Raw genomic sequence first — 18,178 nt, 5'->3', positions numbered from 1 at the left:
AATTGAGAACCGTCGGAAGGCCATGAGGCCCGTTTCGGGTCGTCCGACGAAGCTTCGCAGAAGTGAGGCGCCTCGCTTCGTGGTCAAGGCACGATCGTTGATGCTGATACTGGAGCTGTCCCCACCGCTGTTGTCTTTGCTACAAACTTGGTTGTGTTTTCGGCTAGTAGTGCATGCTACGGTGGCAGACCTTGTAGACAGCGGTATGCTTATTGGTCCTTGACAGTGGCATTGCCTTCAAGGCTTTGGCTTTCAAGGTCTGTCTGGTACGCAGTGGTGAAGCCCCTCTACAGGCTACCACGTTGTAGTGGCTGGGAAGGCTAGAACTACCAGATGGGCGAATCAATAATTTAAATGCCTATTTGACCCGAAATTGCACAATAAAGTAACAGTCAAGCCCAACGATCGTGTAAATCACATTTCTTCGCTTGTGGCAAAGTGAGCTATGGCTCAAATGCGCCAGCTTCTATGCATGAGTCATCGTTGATTCCAGCGTAATCACTCGCGGTCCCATGTCTTCAAGAAGATGAGCCGTTATTCGCGTAGAGCCCCCACACATATTAGATAAGGGCCTTACACTATTACTCCAGTGATAAAATTGTGAAAATTTCGAAGACGTGCAGGGACGTTTTGCTCAACGCGATAATTTGGTTACAGTGGTTGGGCGGTGAAAACGGTGATAAAAAACGTAAATGGTGTTAGCGTCACAATATTATTTATTGGGCTAAGTTTGCTAAACGTACCCGATTTCCTTTGATCGTTAGGAGTGTGTGACATACACAAAGAAGGCTATAACGACCATGTACTCAGTTTGGGTTGTATGGTCCTCCAATGCTTACATGATGAACAGCTTCTATTTTTTTGTTTTGGTTTCCAGAAGAGGCGCCTGATCGAAAGCTCAATATCTCTCGTCATATGGACTGGTGTTGACGTGAGTAACCACAAATACGTTGGTAAAGCGGAGCCTGGCTCCGGCAATACTCTGGCTCCATTCTGGTAAAGTGGAGCTAAGCGGAAGTTTGAATGAGCGCCTGCAACACATTCGACTAAATTTACGCGTTGCAGCACGAACCTGGATCCTTAATTCCTTATTTTTTTAGTGAATGTAACGTAAAGCTGCTTGTCGCGTCTGTCTCGCATTTTTTTCTTCCATCTGTCGCACTTCACAGTAGTCAAATATGAATACCATCTAGCCGAAATTGATCATCTTCTTGAAATTTTATTTCGCGTCAACTGCAATGCTAAGCTATATCCAACTTCTGTAAGGAAAGCACGTATTCGCTTGCATAGATGACTGCGGTCGATCTAAGCTGCATTTATTAGGCGTGTGTTTCGGCAGATTCATAATCCATAAATATCAACAATTCTAGCGCAGAAAAACCAAGAAGCGAGGACAAAATACATACGACTGCACGAAGCACCAACTTCCGAATGGGGTATTTACACTGATGCAATCTCTCTCTCAGTGTGTGCGCGTTCGTGAGGATCTGTACGTGCACGTATGTATAGGTATGTACGTGTGTGTGTCTCTCTGTGTAACATGTATGCGTGTGCGCACATGTTCTTGTGTATTTGTGATTTGCTTGTTTTTTATAAGTGGGCCTGTCTGCATGCGTGTGTTTGCGTATGTATGCGTGTTTCATGGTTCGCATGTATGTGATGCATGTTTGTATGCGTGCGATTATTTCGTATATGTGAGGATACGGGAGTATGTATGTTGTGTGCGCACACTCTGTGTGTGTGTGTGTGTGTGTGTGTGTGTGTGTGTGTGTGTGTGTGTGTGTGTGTGTGTGTGTGTGTGTGCGTGTGCGTGTGTGTGTGTGGTTGTGTATATGTATTTTGTGAGAGAGGTCTTAATGTGCTTGCGTGGTGTATGTAAGTATGGGTGTGCATGCGGGTATAATATATGCGTGTGTGCGCACTTGATAAGGAACACGGCATGCGGACAGCTGACAATGCACTGTCGGCAGTAACCTAGAGAGGTAAATTAATTCTTGCGTTTAACGTCTGGAAACTGGATAGAGTTTATGTGGAGTGTGTGGGAAAAATGTTACAAAAGTTGAGCAAGCGAGTAACACGCCTGTTGAAATTCGGCTCCAAAAAAGATAACGCATTACTCATCGAACGATGAACGTCGATGTTAATGCGACTAGCATCGCATATATACCAGTTGAAAGACGTGCAGTCGCACGTAGAAAAGCATAAGCAAACATTCAGTTTCGGCGTGTAGCTTGCGGCCCAGCGTTCATAAAGACTGCGACGGCGAACACCCAACGCTCAACCTATATATTTTTCTCTGTAAGAGTGAAGCATATTTTAAGTAACCTCCAAAAGTAAATGTAGGGCGTCATGAATACAGGCGCGCGTGCCTTCATACCAGTTAAAAAACAAAGCACAGGTCGCCTATGAATACAAACATGCGCACATTTAGTACCATGCACAAAAAATAGGCGTGAGAAATATTAGAAACTGGCAGCCAGTGAAATTTAAGGTACAGGAACCAGATTTTTGCGATAGAGCATGCTTGAAGAGTGCTTCGCTTCCTATTTGTTTCAAGTTAGTGCAGTTGCTGCTTGCGAGACCACGAAGACGGTCAATGCAGCCCCAATTGGTTAAATCCCCTAAAAGTTGTTTTCGAAAGTAATTGAAATGTCATTCGCCAACGTTAACAAATGACAATTTAAAGCACATTATGGCATTGTTGAAGCAACCTCAGAAAGTCATTCAATATGAAGCGACTTATTCATTTTGAATAGTTCAGTAATCTATTTGAAAACCTATGGCCATTGGTGACCTACTGGAAGACTAAAAAAATATTTCTCATGTCAGTTTCATTTCAATTTTGTTCAGTGCCACAAAAACGAATGAAATAATTCAATAAAAAAACTGGTTTCATGCATACATGAAAAGCACATCACTGCCATTATAGGAGAGCTTTTGCCGCACCTAATTTAAAGCTAACTTGTACCATTGATTTCTTACTCATGTACTTGTACAGCAAAATAAACCGTACTTCCGAACTTATGTGAAATACAATTTCTGTTGAACCAAAACATTCTGACAATGGAACAGATTTACTTGCAGGTGGGTTATCCACGCGAAATCGACCAGCGTTGTTTCGAACACTGTAGATATAGGTGTAAAATTTCTACACTTTCGTTGGCATTCACAACTCGTTCCAAACATTTATTTAAATTTTACAAAGGTTTTCTAGCATTTTCCCGGCAGATAATTTTTTCTGACCGGCTGAGCTAAAAGGAATCAATGAATTTTTTTTATGATCCACTTGTTCAAATGGTGTGTATCAAAAGATGGTCACGCGATGTGACCGCCGAAAGAGCCCATTTTAAAGTATGCGAATACTTCGAGTGCTTTTGGCAAAGGCAAAAATGATTCAAGTTGCAATGTCTTTAATTTCTTTCTCGGAAAGCAGAAAGATTCCTAACACAGAAATTAAATTTAGAATGGTACACCGGTTGAGAAACTATAGCATAAATGTATTTGAAGCTTTCAAGGTTCAGCCGACCGCCTGTAAAAAAAAATTTCAGGTTCCAAGTTTGTGCAACAGGCTCCGTGTTCAAGGCCAGAAAAGTAGATTTGTTGGTTGGCGTAAAAATATATGCGTTGAGCCATTGGATAGCTATATATGTCTGCTATGCTTGTGTAAATTATAAAAATTGAATCATTTGTTTTATACGCGAAATATTTTTTCTTCCTTTTTGTGTGAGCAAGGGCTTTTGGCCAACCTGCGAACAAGCTTACCGGCCAGGAATGCTGGCGATAAAGGTGACTTCGTCTGCCACGCGTTTGACAGAGAAGCGGCGTTGTAGCTCGTGTTTCATGTCTCATGCAACGCAGCCCGTGCTTGGTGCGTGCCGGTAAACCACACAGTCATTGCGCACGAAGTATCACTAGCTGTCAAATTCGCCGGCGAGTCCTACAGTGTTAAAAGACATGTTTCATGCAGTTTACAAAAAGAAGCGTTTGCTCCTACGCAGCCAGTAAATCCAGAAAGATCGCTGATATCGACCACACAAAGCATTTTAAGAGAGATGCCTTACGACGTGAGCGTGAACGAATTCGTGCGCTGGTAAGTGTTACCGCTGTTCGACAGAATGAACAAGCTCGGCCATAGAAGTCGCACATGTCCTGTTCAGTCTGATGTTGGTCAGACGCGCTTGGTTACCACTTTTCGCGTTCATGTTAAAAAAAAATAACATTCCTTTCGAAGCTGTAGCGCTTGACGTCGCTTGTCTTCTTCGTATCAATAAGAAATAAATGAAGTAACAGTTTGTTGATTAAATTTTGTGGCTCATTTTGTCAAAAATCTCTCCTGGCTGGACGACAAGGTGTAACATATTGATGTCGTATGCGCGATCCATATACAAACATTCAAAAAACATTTCGCTTTTAAAAATACCTTTTTGTAACTTTCCACGTGCATAGCAGAGAAGTGCGGCTTTAAAATGATTTATTGCATATAGTCACACGCTGGCGACCCAAGCTTCATTTTTACCTTGAACACAAGGATTGTTGTAAAAAAAAACTGAGCTTTACAGCTTCTTTTAGGAGATCGAGTCAACTTCGAAGGCTTCAAATATTTTTCGGCTTTCCTATGTTGGCTTACTCGTGTAGCACGCTCCTAAGTTTTTGTATAAGATCGCAGCATTTATAGGTAAAAAAAAAAAAAAAAAACTGGCTATCATTCTACATTTATATTTTGCCTCTGAATATTTCCCTGGTTTCTGAGAAAAACTGAAACTTTACTAACTTACTCGCGTTTCCCGCGGCTAGCGACACTCGTTGTACTAAAGTATTTGAAAAATTGGCTATCTTGGCACTCACAGCTTTTCAATGTTTTTCCATACCAATATCTAAAAGTCTGGATTACGCATTGTCTCTGAAAAATAAAAAAAACACTGATCAGTGTCTTCTGGGTCAGCTGGGCAAAAATTAATTTTCACTAGAATGCCAAACGATTTTGTCAAGAAATTAAATGGGGAGAAAAAGTTTTGAGCTTCAACAAACATGTGAAAAGATTTTCAACCACATCTGTGATGGTCAAAAACACTGGATGATTTTGCGTGTAGTGACCGAGAATTAGGTATGAAACAAATATTTCAAAAAAATTTTTCAGTATACCGACTTTTGCCTACCTCCTATACACCAGCTTAGTGACACTTTGTGAAGGCTCTTTTGTCTGCAAAATTTACCAATAAAACAACCAACGTGGTCTAAGTAAGCTCACCTCAAGAAAGTTGCGCCTTTAATTGCTAATTATTTTCATCAGGCTAATAACTTGCCGGGAGGATTGGCTACTCGCTTACGTTGCCAATCGACCCACCGTGGTTGCTCAGTGGCTATGGTGTTGGGCTACTGAGCACAAGGTCGCGGGATTGAATCCTGGCCACAGCGGCGGCATTTCAATGGAAGCGAAAACACCCGTGTACTTAGATTTAGGTGCATGTTAAGGAACCCCAGGTGGTCAAAATTTCCGGAGTCTTCCACGACGGCCTGCCTCATAATCAGAAAGTAGTTTTGGCACGTGAAACACCGTAACTTATTTTTTTACGTTGCCAGTCATCGTCCTTGGTTTCTGCACAATATCTTTGCCCAATAAGCCAACGTGCCGTAGCGAGACCCAGAGCAGCGCCAAGTCACAAGGTGGGAAGTGGGCTTCGTGACGCCTAGCGTCAAAGACTCGTTGTTGGCTTTCTTGCGCTGTGGTAAAGTTATAGGCAGACAAACCAACACGCATCTCCAGTAATGGCGTCAGGGCCACGAAATCCTCTCTAGGGTGCGGGAGACTCAACTGACAGAGAAAAGTGAATGCTTGATAAGAAACACGCAATACTGACAAGGAATCATGTGTCGATAAAAGGAAAGAGGGGATTGCGGCGGCTGTTTCATAGGCGGCGGCAGCCATTACATACCGCAAGTTCTGCGAATTTGGGACCACAAGTACACCTTTTTTATTCGCAAGGGCTCGCTGTCATTGGCCGACTGCTTTCCCTAAAGTATACATATCGATTGTTGTACATGAACAGGCCAACGCCTATACATGGTATCCGAACTATCATGCACCAATATTTCAATATATGCAAATTCCAGTTAGCTAGGCAGAACCAAGGTAATGTTCTTTGCTGTTGCTTCGAGATGCTCTGATTATTTTTTTTTTTCATTCCGCCTAAGAATACAATAAGCGGTAATAATTTTATGAACTTCTCAAATATGATCAGCTAGCAATTGTCAATGAGAAAATTGTAGAGAAACATGAAAAACTCCCGATACAGCTTTCTGATGCCCAATACGTGCTACATAAAAATGTTTCTCAGAGTGTGAAAGCAGCCCGCAAATACACGCAAATTCGCGGTGCCCACGAACATCGCGGTGCCCGGCGTCGCATCAAAGCGCCGAAGTGTGGTGTGCGCCATGAGACAGGAGACCGCCTCCCTACTGCACGATCGACTGGCAGGACGCCTACTCGTCTAAACGCCGGACGGGTCCGGTGCTACGGCTTCCACGGCACTGGACATCTCGGAAACGCGCAAGTGCCGACTGCGCTTTGCCGCGTTTTCGACAGTGGCCGAACTCGCCGGCATCGATCTCGCTGCCGACCTCCTTTGGAACATACGAACATTGTGTGGGCGGCCATTCTCACTGACTCTCGTGCGGCGCTGTGCATGCTGGCCAGGGACTACGCCGGAGTGCCCCTTGTTGTTCGAGTTGGCTGCAAGCTGTGACACATCGTCCATCAAGGTTGCGACCTGGCGCTCCAATGAATACCCGCACACATCGGATTACCAGGCAGCGAGGAGGCTGACTCCCTCACCAACGCGGCACACGGTGAGCACTTTCCCCTCGCCCAATTGGTGACGAGCTTCGACGCGGCCAAGACAACGGTTCTGCGCAGGCTCACTGCACAACACCCCGATCGGTGCGTCGCGGAGGGACCGTCCCCGCGCCTGCTCCCGCGTGCGGGCCTCTCTCGGGCTGACTGCGCCTTCCTTCTCCGCCTGCGCATCGGCTGCTACAAAAAAGCGGCGCGCACATACAGGCTCACGGGAACCGGCAGCCCCGTGTGTGGTAGCTGCGACGGCGTGGAGACACTGGAGCATCTTCTGCGTCACTGCCCGGCCTTCGGGACCGAGAGGGAGGTTCTGTACGCCTCCTACCGCCGATGTGGCTTGCCATCCCCCACCCTGCAGTGCCTACTCTTCCCCAATGCTCACAGTTCCATCACCAAGCGAGCATTTTCGGCATTGATGGAATTCTGTGAAGCAACACACCTCAGAGCGCGGCTGTAGGCCCCGCTAACGCTTAGCTACATTGTCTTGTTTTTACTATTCCGGTGTCTCTCTACTTTTTACTTCCGGTCTCTATCTCCATCATCTTTTTCTCCCCATACCCCTTACCCGTGCAGTGCTGTTGAGGTGTCCTCCTGTGAGGGACAGTTACAGCACTGCACTTCTCTCTTGCATTTCTCTTTAAAAATCACTTCACACACACACCGACGAAGCCGATGATCGCCGAAATGCGTGAGCACGGGCGCCATCTTGTATGCCTGTTTTCTGCCCGTTATATATATCTTGTAGATATAGTGTCAAACGTCTTTTCTCCCCGCTAGAATTTGGTGGAGGTGCGGGTTTTTCATGTTTCAAGACAGATCTCCGCAGCGGACGCTCCTTGGCGGCATGTACAATACCAGCTCAAGGTGGGGACGAGAATGCTACCAGCAGGTCACCAACCATGCTTGAACCATCCGACGCCAATGGCAACGTGGTCCTCACACAACCACGTAACACAGCTAACTTTACCGGCTCTGACAACACCGACGTTGAAGATTGGCTTCAACTGCACGAACGGGTGAGCACTAGCAACAGCTGGGACGCGACTCTGATGCTAGCTAACATCACCTTTTACCTGGCGGGCACGGCACAACTGTGGTTTCTGAACCACGAACCGGAACTTACGATCTGGGAGGTATGTAAGCACAAGGGAGGATTCATTGATCTGTTCGGCAAGCCCATCGGATGCCGTCGTACAGAACAGAAAGAACTTGCCTGCCGAGCTGAGACTTCCACCGGGTCCTATGTAACGTCCATCCAGGACATGCTCGCGTTTTGTCGGAGACGATGACACGATGCCAGAAACGGAAAATGATGCGCATATCCTCAAAGCTACTGCGAAGGACGCATTTACACTTCTGGTTTTTGAGAACTCATCCACAGTGCTGGACATCACTAATGAATGCCGGCGTTTTCAGAAGCAAAATGTCGCCGCGTTATCCCGAACTTCAGGCGTCTTCCGAACACGGCTGCGACGTCTGCCTGCGACTACCTCCTCTTCCCACCCTCTCCACCCGTTCCTGCAGCGCCCGATAATAATGTGTGCATTATCCGCCGCGAGATTGAAGATGCCTTTGCAGTTCTCCTTCAGGTGTGTAACCCCGACGAATCCCATGCAACCATTTTCATCATCCAAATCCCTGTTCGCCAAGAACTAGCAAACGCAGGATAACAGGCGCTTTACCTAGTCAACAGACTTGACTAACGCCCGCCCGCCGTACCTGAGTTATACAGAAGCCCAAGCGTTCGTCGTCGTTATCAGAATTCCACAGAATGGCGCACTTCCGATGACAGGCCCATCTGCTTCTGTTGTGTACACGTTGCCACATTTCCCTCTATTGTCGCAGTGCTTGGAACTCACGACCTTCGCCGAGCTATCGAAACATCCGACGTGCAGGAGGTAGTTCCCGATTGCCGGTACACAATGACGATGCCAGTGCTCCGCCATCATGTCCAGCACGACGAAACCGCTCCCATTCGGCATCCCGACACCTGCCCCGCTGAACTCCGCGTCCTCGCTCTCCTTCTCCCCCGTTCTCCCGTCATTCATCGGGAAACTGATGGCGCAGCTCCGAGGGGTGAACCTGCCACGTCGACCCGACCCGAAATTCCTCTGTTCGCATTAGCTGGACATCACAACCTCGTCAACGTAGACGTGGACCGTATACCTGTCATCGTTCTCATTGACACCGGCGCCCATATATCGGTCATGCAATCATACCTCCGTATTTGTCTGAAGAAAGTTGTTACTCCTGCTCCAATCGCTGTAGTCCGCGTAGTCGATGGTGCGACTCTGGATGTTGCTTAGTTGTGGACTGCCCGTGTCACTGTTGCGAGACACCACACATCACTTTTGTTTTACGTCTTGCATCAGTGCCCACCGGCAATGATGTTAGCACTTAACTTTCTCTCGGCACATTCAGCTCTTATTGACTGCTCTGCAGGGGTTATCCAGCTTGCCTTACCCCATGTTGCCGAGCCTTCTGCTCCTATGCCGATTGGGCTGTGTTCTACCGATTACATTCGTTTACCACATGTAGCCGTGACGTACATCGGCGTCTTTCCTGATTCCCCTGGGTAGGACGGCGATTACATCTTGTCGCCCAATGCTACTGTCCTCTGTTCGCAGAATGTCAGGTTTCCGCACTCGGTCATCAGTATAAAGGGCAATGCCGCATGCCGCATGTCTTCTTATTGTGAATTTGGGCTATGCCCTCAGGTGATACTCCCGGGTGTCTCTCTTGCAACCGCAGCTACACCCTCCGACTATCATGTTTCCGTCTTAAATGAGCCTACTGCACCGCCTCCTGCTGCTACTGACTCGAACCCCACAATGTTAGTAAACATAACGAAGAGGATCGCCACTGACCCTCCGGAGGAACACGTACACGCACTTCGGGGCCTGCTCATGTTGTGCCAGGACGCTTTTGATCCCAGTGACCGACCACTGGGCCAAACAACAGTTGTCGACCATCGGACTCACGCCGGCGATGACAAATCCATACACCAACGTGCCTATCGTGTGTCCTCCGCTGAGCGTCAAGTTACACAAAAGGAAGTTGACAAATTGCTCGCCCGTGGTATCATCGAACCTTCTCCAAGCCCATGGCCATTTTCTGTCGCACGCATTAGAAAGAAGGACAACAGCTGGCGCTTCTGTACAGACTGCCGTCATCATCATCATCATCATCATCATCATCATCATCATCATCATCATCATCAGCCTAGTTACGCCCACTGCAGGGCAAAGGCCTCTCCCATACTGCCGTAATCCAGACTGCCGTAATCTTAACCAAATAACAAAAAGAGACGTGTACATCTTACCGCGGATATAATAATAATGTCTTTGTTTGTGTCACATGTAGGGTGCGCGACACCAGAGGCCAGCAGTAAAAGCTGTCATCAATGACAGCTTGACAAAGCCGCAGGCCCCCATGGACTTGACAGCAGTATAGCGGCATTGCTTACATCAGAAAAAGAAACAGCCACGGTACACAGTACGGTATACAATGCACCCTGATAAGTCTATTCAATTTTCCGGAAATGAATAGAAACAAGATTATCGTGATGTAAGGCAGAAAGCAATGACAGAACAAAAACCTTGAACAAAATAAAAAAAATCATACGATCGTATAGCATACTGAGGTAAGAAAAAAGGCTATTCACTACAATTCAAATTGCAATTCAAAATACAAGTCATCAATACAATTCACTCATTAGGTGGAAATAACATCCATACATATACAATCAAATGGGGAATGGAAATATGGTCACTTGGAATAAGGAGAACGGACTTAATTAAAACAGTAGTAAGTTGAGAACAAGAATAAGGGAATAAGAAAAAGAAAGATTAAGGAAATATAAGTATGACGTCCTTGAATGTCTCAGTGGTTCAAGTATTTTTCATCGATAGACCTTCGTTCCGCGTATTGGAAGAATGCAGTTGAGGAGATGGATCGCGAAAAGACGGAGTTTACTACACCTGAAGGGCTCTATCAGCTTAAGGTTATGCCATTCCGGCTACGCAATGCTCCCACCACATTCGAACGAATGAGGGACGCCCTGCCTCACGGCTTAAAGTGGTCAATCTGCTTGAACTACCTCGATAATGTCATCGTCTTTTCACCGAATTTTGACACACACCTCGAGCGTCTCTTTATAATTATTTCAGTGTCCCGTAAGGTGAAACTTCAACTCAAATCGACGAAATGTCACTTCGGCCGCCGGCAACTTATTGTGCTCGGACACCTCGTCCGCTCTTCTGGCGTTCGTCACGATCCGGAGAAAGTTCGCGCGGTGAAGGATTTCCCTGTGCCCACCTGCGCAACCAAGATTCCAAACTTTGCAGGGCTCTGCTTCTATTCCCTCAGAGTTGTGAGAAGTACTGCTGACTTCGCAGGCCCTCTAACAAGACTTTTTAGGAAGACGCTACTTTTGTCTGGGGTCCCGGCCAAGTTTGCGCATTCGCTGAGCTGATGACGCAACTCACGTCGCGACCGATTCTCGGCCACTTTTATGTTATCGCCCCAACGCAGTTTCGCACCGACGCCAGCGGCCACGGTATCGGCGCTGTATTGGCACGACAGCACGGTTATGACCATGCCATTGCTTACGCTGGCCGTCTTCTGTCATCAGACGAACGCAATTACTCGATCGCCGAACGTGAATGCCCTCTCCCCTCGTTTGGACAGTACGTAAATTTCGCTCCTACCTCTATGGACTGCAGTTCACGGTTATCACCGATCACCACGCTTTATGCTGGCTTTCGTCTTTAAAGGATCCAGCTGGACGCTTTGGTCGGTAGGCTCTACGGCTCTAGGGTACACTTACACAGCGATCTAAAGACAGACAGGCCGACTTCATGAGGACGCTGATTCCTTGTCACGTCATCCAGTTGACCCGCCAGGACGGCCCAAGATCGCCGAGTCAACTGCCGTCCTTGCGCTTACTGCGCTTGCTGACATCGCCGATGAGCAACGACGTGACCCTTACCTGAGCGAGAACATTCTCAGTCTGACGGACTTGACAAGTTGCCCCTCTGCGCGTATGTTTGTGCTGCATGATGGCATATTGTACCGTTCTAACATGCACCTAGATGGCCCTAAACTACTACTGGTCGTTCCGAAGCATATGCGTGAGACTGTACTTGCACAATTGCAAGATGTTCCAACCGCTGGCCATCTGGAACTGTCAAAGGCATATGATCGTATTCTGCGTCGTTTCTTCTGGCACGGTATTTAGCGTTCCCTTTGTCATTACGTCGCCTCCAGTAAATCTTGTCAGCACCGCAAAAAATATCAGCAGCTCTACCAGCTGGCAGTCTTCAGCCCATTGAAATACCATCTGCGCCAATCTTTCGGGTTGGTCTTGATTTCCTTGGCCCCTTTTCTCTATCAGTTAGTGGAAACAACTGAATAGCAGTTGCTACAGACTACACCATCCGGTACGCGATCATTCAGGCTCTCCCTATCAGATGTGCCACCAACGTCGCCGACTTCCTTCTCGAAGCAGTAATCGTAACCGCGATTCACCCTATAACCTTGGTGATATCACGCTTCTTCGAAACCAGTACGGCGAGTTGGACTTTGTGAGAAGCACAGCGACCATACTCTGATATCGTTCACATCGCTCTATTGAAGCGATATCACTCAAATCTACCAAGCGCCGGGACAGCGCCTTTGTCGCCGGGGGGTCACCCTAGAAGGCGCTGCAGCAGCGAACGATAATGAGAGGTCCAACGAAGACGATGGTCGCCGATAGTCGCGCGCGCCGGCTCCATTTTGTATGCCTGTCTTCTGTCCGATGCTTATATTTTGTAAATATATTGTCAAGCGTATTTTCTGCCTGTAACAATGTTAATAACGCAATCATTGGCTCTTCTGTTGAATGTCATGCTCGTTCGCTATTTCTTTTTTTTTTCGGCTGAAAACTGCAGGAAGCGCATCTTCGAGGGAAAACCGCATGCAGCGACATGTACTGCTCCTGCACCTGTACTAGTTACCGACATTTTCTCAACAAGGTTGCACACGTAATGGAACAACAAATGTCATCACTGCAGAAAATATGTGGCTTCATGCGTAGAACGGCTGTAATAACGCCAAGACTTCGTTCCATTCTTTCCGTAGTTTTAGCGCGCCTGCTCGGTCAATTACTCACCTTGTAAATTCGGCCGGTCCCGGAAAAAGTGCCATATTAAACTGCGCCGTTCACCAAACACCGGCAAAAAAAGCACGACCGATCTCGGAGATTTGAATGAAAATATGGCTCATCGCGTAAAACGTTTAACAAAAGCTCGGCGAATTGTGGATAAGGTGTTTCGAAAATGATAATTCCGGCGACATTGTAAAAAAAATATGGCTGGTCCCAGAATATGTGTAATAAAAACTCGACCGAGCACGAAAAGTGGTGTAGCGTACTCACCGCCAGCGAGAGCAAAAGCGTCTGATCTCCGTGAGCTTGGGGACAAGCTTGGTTTAATTAATAAAAAAAAGTACATTGCGTAAAAGGACAAGATAACATTGCGTGTTAACTGCGTGTCTTCCACGGTGCGCCGGAGATCACAAGCAGAGGGATGTTGGTAGCGTACGGCCCGAGCGCTCCGCCGACGCCCAAACATTACTCAAAAACCCGAGCGAGTCTAACGGTGTGCGTTGCGCCCTGTGGGCTGGAAGTCAAGGTTCCGTCATCGGCGACCGCCACAGGGTCATGTAGATTTTGCCGATCGTCGGGACTGCTATAAAACAAAAACTGCGCAGATCCTATTAAACTGGGCGAATCGTTGATACGATGCGACGAAAACTGTCGATCCCGGGAAATGTGTGAAGAAAGCTGGGCAAATTCTAGTGACGATACAATGAAAAAAGTACCATTCTTAGATCAGGCGTAATGATAGCTAGGCCTATTCTAAGGACAACGTAACAATCAACTCTGCAGGTTCGACATTTGTGAGGGAAACTGCATCAGCCTGGGATACCGCGTAATAATAAACTGGGCCGTTCCCACTTGACTGCCGTGAATTCTCCCCGATCCCGGAGAGTGTCACTAAAATGATACCTCGGGGTGAAATTATAATAAAACGTGAGATGCTCCGACTCAGAGCCAACCCGCAGATAAGGTTCAATGCAAATTGAACCAACTACGGAGACAGTCTAAATATAAACGGGGCCAGTCCAAAATCATGTCCGATAATGGGATAAAAGGTAGGTCTCTCCCAGGATTAAATTTGCCATATTTACAGCGTTCGAATCACCTCCTAATGTAAGCTTCCCTCATGCACATTCCAAGATTTGTGTTGGGTCTGCGCAACCCGTTAATATGGAAGCGTTCCGGGGCTTCTTCCCTCCGAAATAAGCCCGCCCCTCCCTTCGTGTGTCTGTCTAATGCCGGACACAATTCGTTGGATAGGTATACATGGGACCCTAAGGGGGTGTATATTAGAATGCCTCAAGACTACGCATCACTTGTTAGATGTATTATTGTGGCTCCATATCGTGAATAATGAAGCTGTATTAAGAGTTTCTAAGGTTAACAAAACAGCAGTAGGATTAATTTAGGTGAGATTATTTACACCTAAAAGAGACTGCTTAAGACCGTGGAAGGGTCAGGAAGCGTAATGGACATTGCGTTGGACATCAGGTATTTGGGTTAGTTGCAACCATACATGGTGGTAATAAACAGCGCGACTTCTACGTAGACCGTAGGGAAAGAGGACATACACAAGTGCCGAGTGTCTTTTTTGTCTGCGCTCTACGTATAACTTGCGCTGTTTCCATTACGTAACGAGTAATGGTTACAATGAAACTACTTAAGCGTAATGATGAGTAATTGAGGGCAAATAAATATAGTCAGCCTAACTAAAAAATAGGGTAAATTAGGTTAATGGAGAGTGTCGGGACAGAAGAATAATTCAGCCTAATATAAATGGGCAACATGATTAGCTAAAATCAGCATAACAAAGAATAATTAGGATTAAATACGTCTAATAAAAACTAACTACTACTACATAGCATACACCATGCCCAGTCAAGAATAATGATGGTATTAATAATATCATTTTTAATAAGGATATGTAAAGCATTATTGGATTAATTCTGCTTACATTACTTATGCTTACTCGTGAATAATACGGGAAATAATAAGAGATGTATACGTGCAAGGCGAGCGACTGGAAATAGTGCTTGCGTACCCTGTGACAATATAACTGCGGCATCTCTCCAGTAAAATTTTTCTCCCTTATGCTGCAGGTCTTCGTGATATACAGACTGGGAATATTCATCTCCACTTTGGGAACGCCGCCAACCTAACAAGCCTTGCTCAGGAGGGACATGCCCACAGCGCTTCTCCATCTCCTGCCGTCGCCAAAAGCCATGGATTAGGATATTACTAAGGAAATTAAAGACCGTGCGGTGTTATTAATATGCATTGGGAGGTGCTGAGAGAAAAGTATTTTTATTTACCTGCAGCCATCTTTTTAAATAAACGCATTGATCGTGTGATGTGCTCACTGTTATATTGTTTCCAGCGAAATGCCGTGCCACCAAAGGAAGACACAAATCGGAAATGGAAATTTCTAAATGGATAGAAAACGTTCGTTTTTGTTTCTTTTCACATCCCTGACATTAAATATCTCTCATGGTCTCAGAAATATTAATATTGACCAGGCCTTGAACCCGCGCACTATTCTCCAATGGATGCAAGTAGCACGTTTGAACCGTCTGAACAAATTTAAGTCTGTTGTGACTTAATGGCGTTTAAGTTCCGTGTATTCGCTCGGCCTCGGAGCCAGTCTGTACAGAGCTGAATCTAGAATATCTTGAAGAATATGCTCCTCAGTGCAGGATTTTACATGAGAATTATGGAATGACATGCGCTTTATTATAAATTTTTACTGCTTAGTAACCGCCATTAGCAGCGAAAATATTTGATCCTGTCAGACGTCTGCTTCGCCCCATGGCGAACACTCTAACCCAAAAAGGGGCTTTGAAACAATACTCATCTAAGTTGAGAAATGCATTCCAAAGTATTATAAAATATTTCAGGAATGCATTGTAAGAAGAAGTCCTCCAGAGAGTTCAGTCGATGCAAAATTACTGGCAGTCAAAGATAGCCTTGTACGTTGCACTGCGAAGGCTACGCGGGGTATGGGTGCTCCTCCACAACCTTCCGCCTAGTGAATGTCACTGCGTGGCGCATATCGATCTTTGTTTTGATGCGAAAGCGTCAAATAGCCCATTCAGCCAGAAATACGACGGCGCCTGTACCAGCAAAACATTCCATTGGCTGCGACGCAGCGTCCAGACACTTGCTCGGGCCTCGAGGGCTCGAGGCGACAAGACGCGCGACCGAACGGCTTCGTTGAAATCACCTGAAACACCAAAAATATCAACAGCATTGGTGCCATTTTCGGCACAAAGCAACGCGTAGTGGACCGGCACCTCAAGACGCAATTTGGGGTGAGTTGAATGGTTTTTCGAAGCTCTGCGGCTGCTCCTCCGAAGACTACGTGTGAAAGGAGTCGCTAACCCTAACCGCCGGAGCCTCGCCGGCGGCTGGGCACGTCGACGCCTGAAGCGTCATGGACCAAGAGGCAGCCATGGAACCGCACGATCAAAACGGTGAGGAAGAATTCATTACTATTCCAACCATGATGTGCCACGCCAAGCCCAAGATCGTCATTCTGCGGCTGGGGACTAAAATCAACTTAAAAGAAGTCATGCCCTAACATGTGAGCGCTGCCATCACGGCAGCAGCTGGACTTACCACAACCGAATCTCTGGACGTCACTACCCAAGTTAGACAGCTGCAGAACCTTGTAGTTGCGGAAAGCCGGCGGGAACCTGCGACGCAGAAGCTCGCCGCACTCAAGACATTTCAGGTCGGAGGGGAACAACACGAAATAACAGCATACGTGGCGCATGAGCCGGACAACGCAAGGGGTGTAGTTAAAGGGCTCCCACTTGACGTCCCGGACGATGAACTGACAACAGTCATAACACTTGAAGATCGGGAACTTCTGGCAGCGAGAAGACTGGGCCGATCAACAGCTATACTCATCACTGTCAAGGAACCAGAGCTACCCAAGAGAGTCCTACTTGGGAGATCAGTCACCAAAATACAACCATTCCGTCCCAAGGCGGTCCAGTGTACAACATGCTTCACCATTGGGCATCGAGCCGACGTCTGCCCCAACGCACGGAATTTTCTGCGGTGTGAACAATGCGGGCTTCAATTCCCACCGAACCAAAGACCGGACAGAACATAGCACGAGTGCGAAATGAAGTGTGCGAACTGCGGCGAGCCTCATGGGGCAAGAGATCTCGATTGTCCAAAGAAACAACAAGCAGACCGCATGGCCATATTGGCTGCCGAAACACGCAAGCAACACACGTCAAAGAAAGAAAACACGAGCAATCGACACCCGAAAGCATACCGCAATAAGCCACCACCTAAAAACGACACCAACTACCCAACGCTCAAGACACAGAATCGCTTCGGCTGCCTAAGAGAACCAACACCTGAGAACGGGCTGAGGCGCTCCGAAAACTACGGCAGCCTACCTGACCTCTGTAGGCGACAACCACACAAGGGCACTACACCACCAACGAACAACGCCAAGAACAAGGCAAACAGGAAACCTCAACAAGGCGGTGCAGAAGTCAAAGGAGCACGGAGGTCACGGGCTGAGGTAAGTCCGCCAGCTCCCACTCCTCAGGGCCGTACTGACGACAAAAACAAAACTAACCCTCCTGATAACCCCAATCAGTCGCAGGCACGACAAGAATCATGGTCAGAAAAGCTGTATACAGGAACACAGCGAAACCCAACCCACGAAACAACCAATGACAGCACGCTTGCCTACATTTTCAAAGAAATAGCCGAAATTCAAAAAGAACAAGTAGATTTAAAAAAAGATGCGGAACGCGACAGAATAGTAGCGGAAATGCAAAAACAACTCGCTCATATTACACAACGACTTGCCGCTCTTACGCAAAGCGTGGAAACATTAAAACGAACCTTTTGAAAACGACTTCCCGCAAGGGAGGAAGCGCACCCCTATAAACAAGGCCATTCTAGCAGTTATGGATATTAATGAGAGCAAACCTAACTAACGACACGAAACGGCTGTTACCATATGGCAATGGAATTGTAGAGGAATACGCCATAAAAAGAACTCTCTAATACAATACCTCACACACACTGCGCATAAGCCGGGCGTACTAACTCTTCAGGAGACCAATGCACCGATCACCTTACCGGGTTACACGGCCTACCACAATCCAAGTATTCGTCCATTATTACCACATTTGATTGATTGAAAACTTTATTGTTCC

The 18,178-nt window shown here is 46.7% G+C and overlaps 1 long non-coding RNA gene across 1 annotated transcript; it reads left to right on the top strand.

Annotated features, from left to right (window-relative positions):
* Positions 1-875: 875 nt before the first annotated feature.
* Positions 876-15,340, top strand: LOC140213526 (uncharacterized). Its single transcript, XR_011890386.1, has 2 exons — positions 876-931; positions 15,092-15,340. It is a non-coding gene; the product is annotated as an uncharacterized lncRNA (long non-coding RNA).
* The last annotated feature ends 2,838 nt before the right edge of the window (positions 15,341-18,178 follow it).

This window comes from Dermacentor andersoni, chromosome 10, assembly GCF_023375885.2.
Source record: "Dermacentor andersoni chromosome 10, qqDerAnde1_hic_scaffold, whole genome shotgun sequence".
Classification (NCBI taxonomy): Eukaryota; Metazoa; Arthropoda; class Arachnida; order Ixodida; family Ixodidae; genus Dermacentor; species Dermacentor andersoni.
This window is presented reverse-complemented; position numbering and strand designations above follow the sequence as displayed.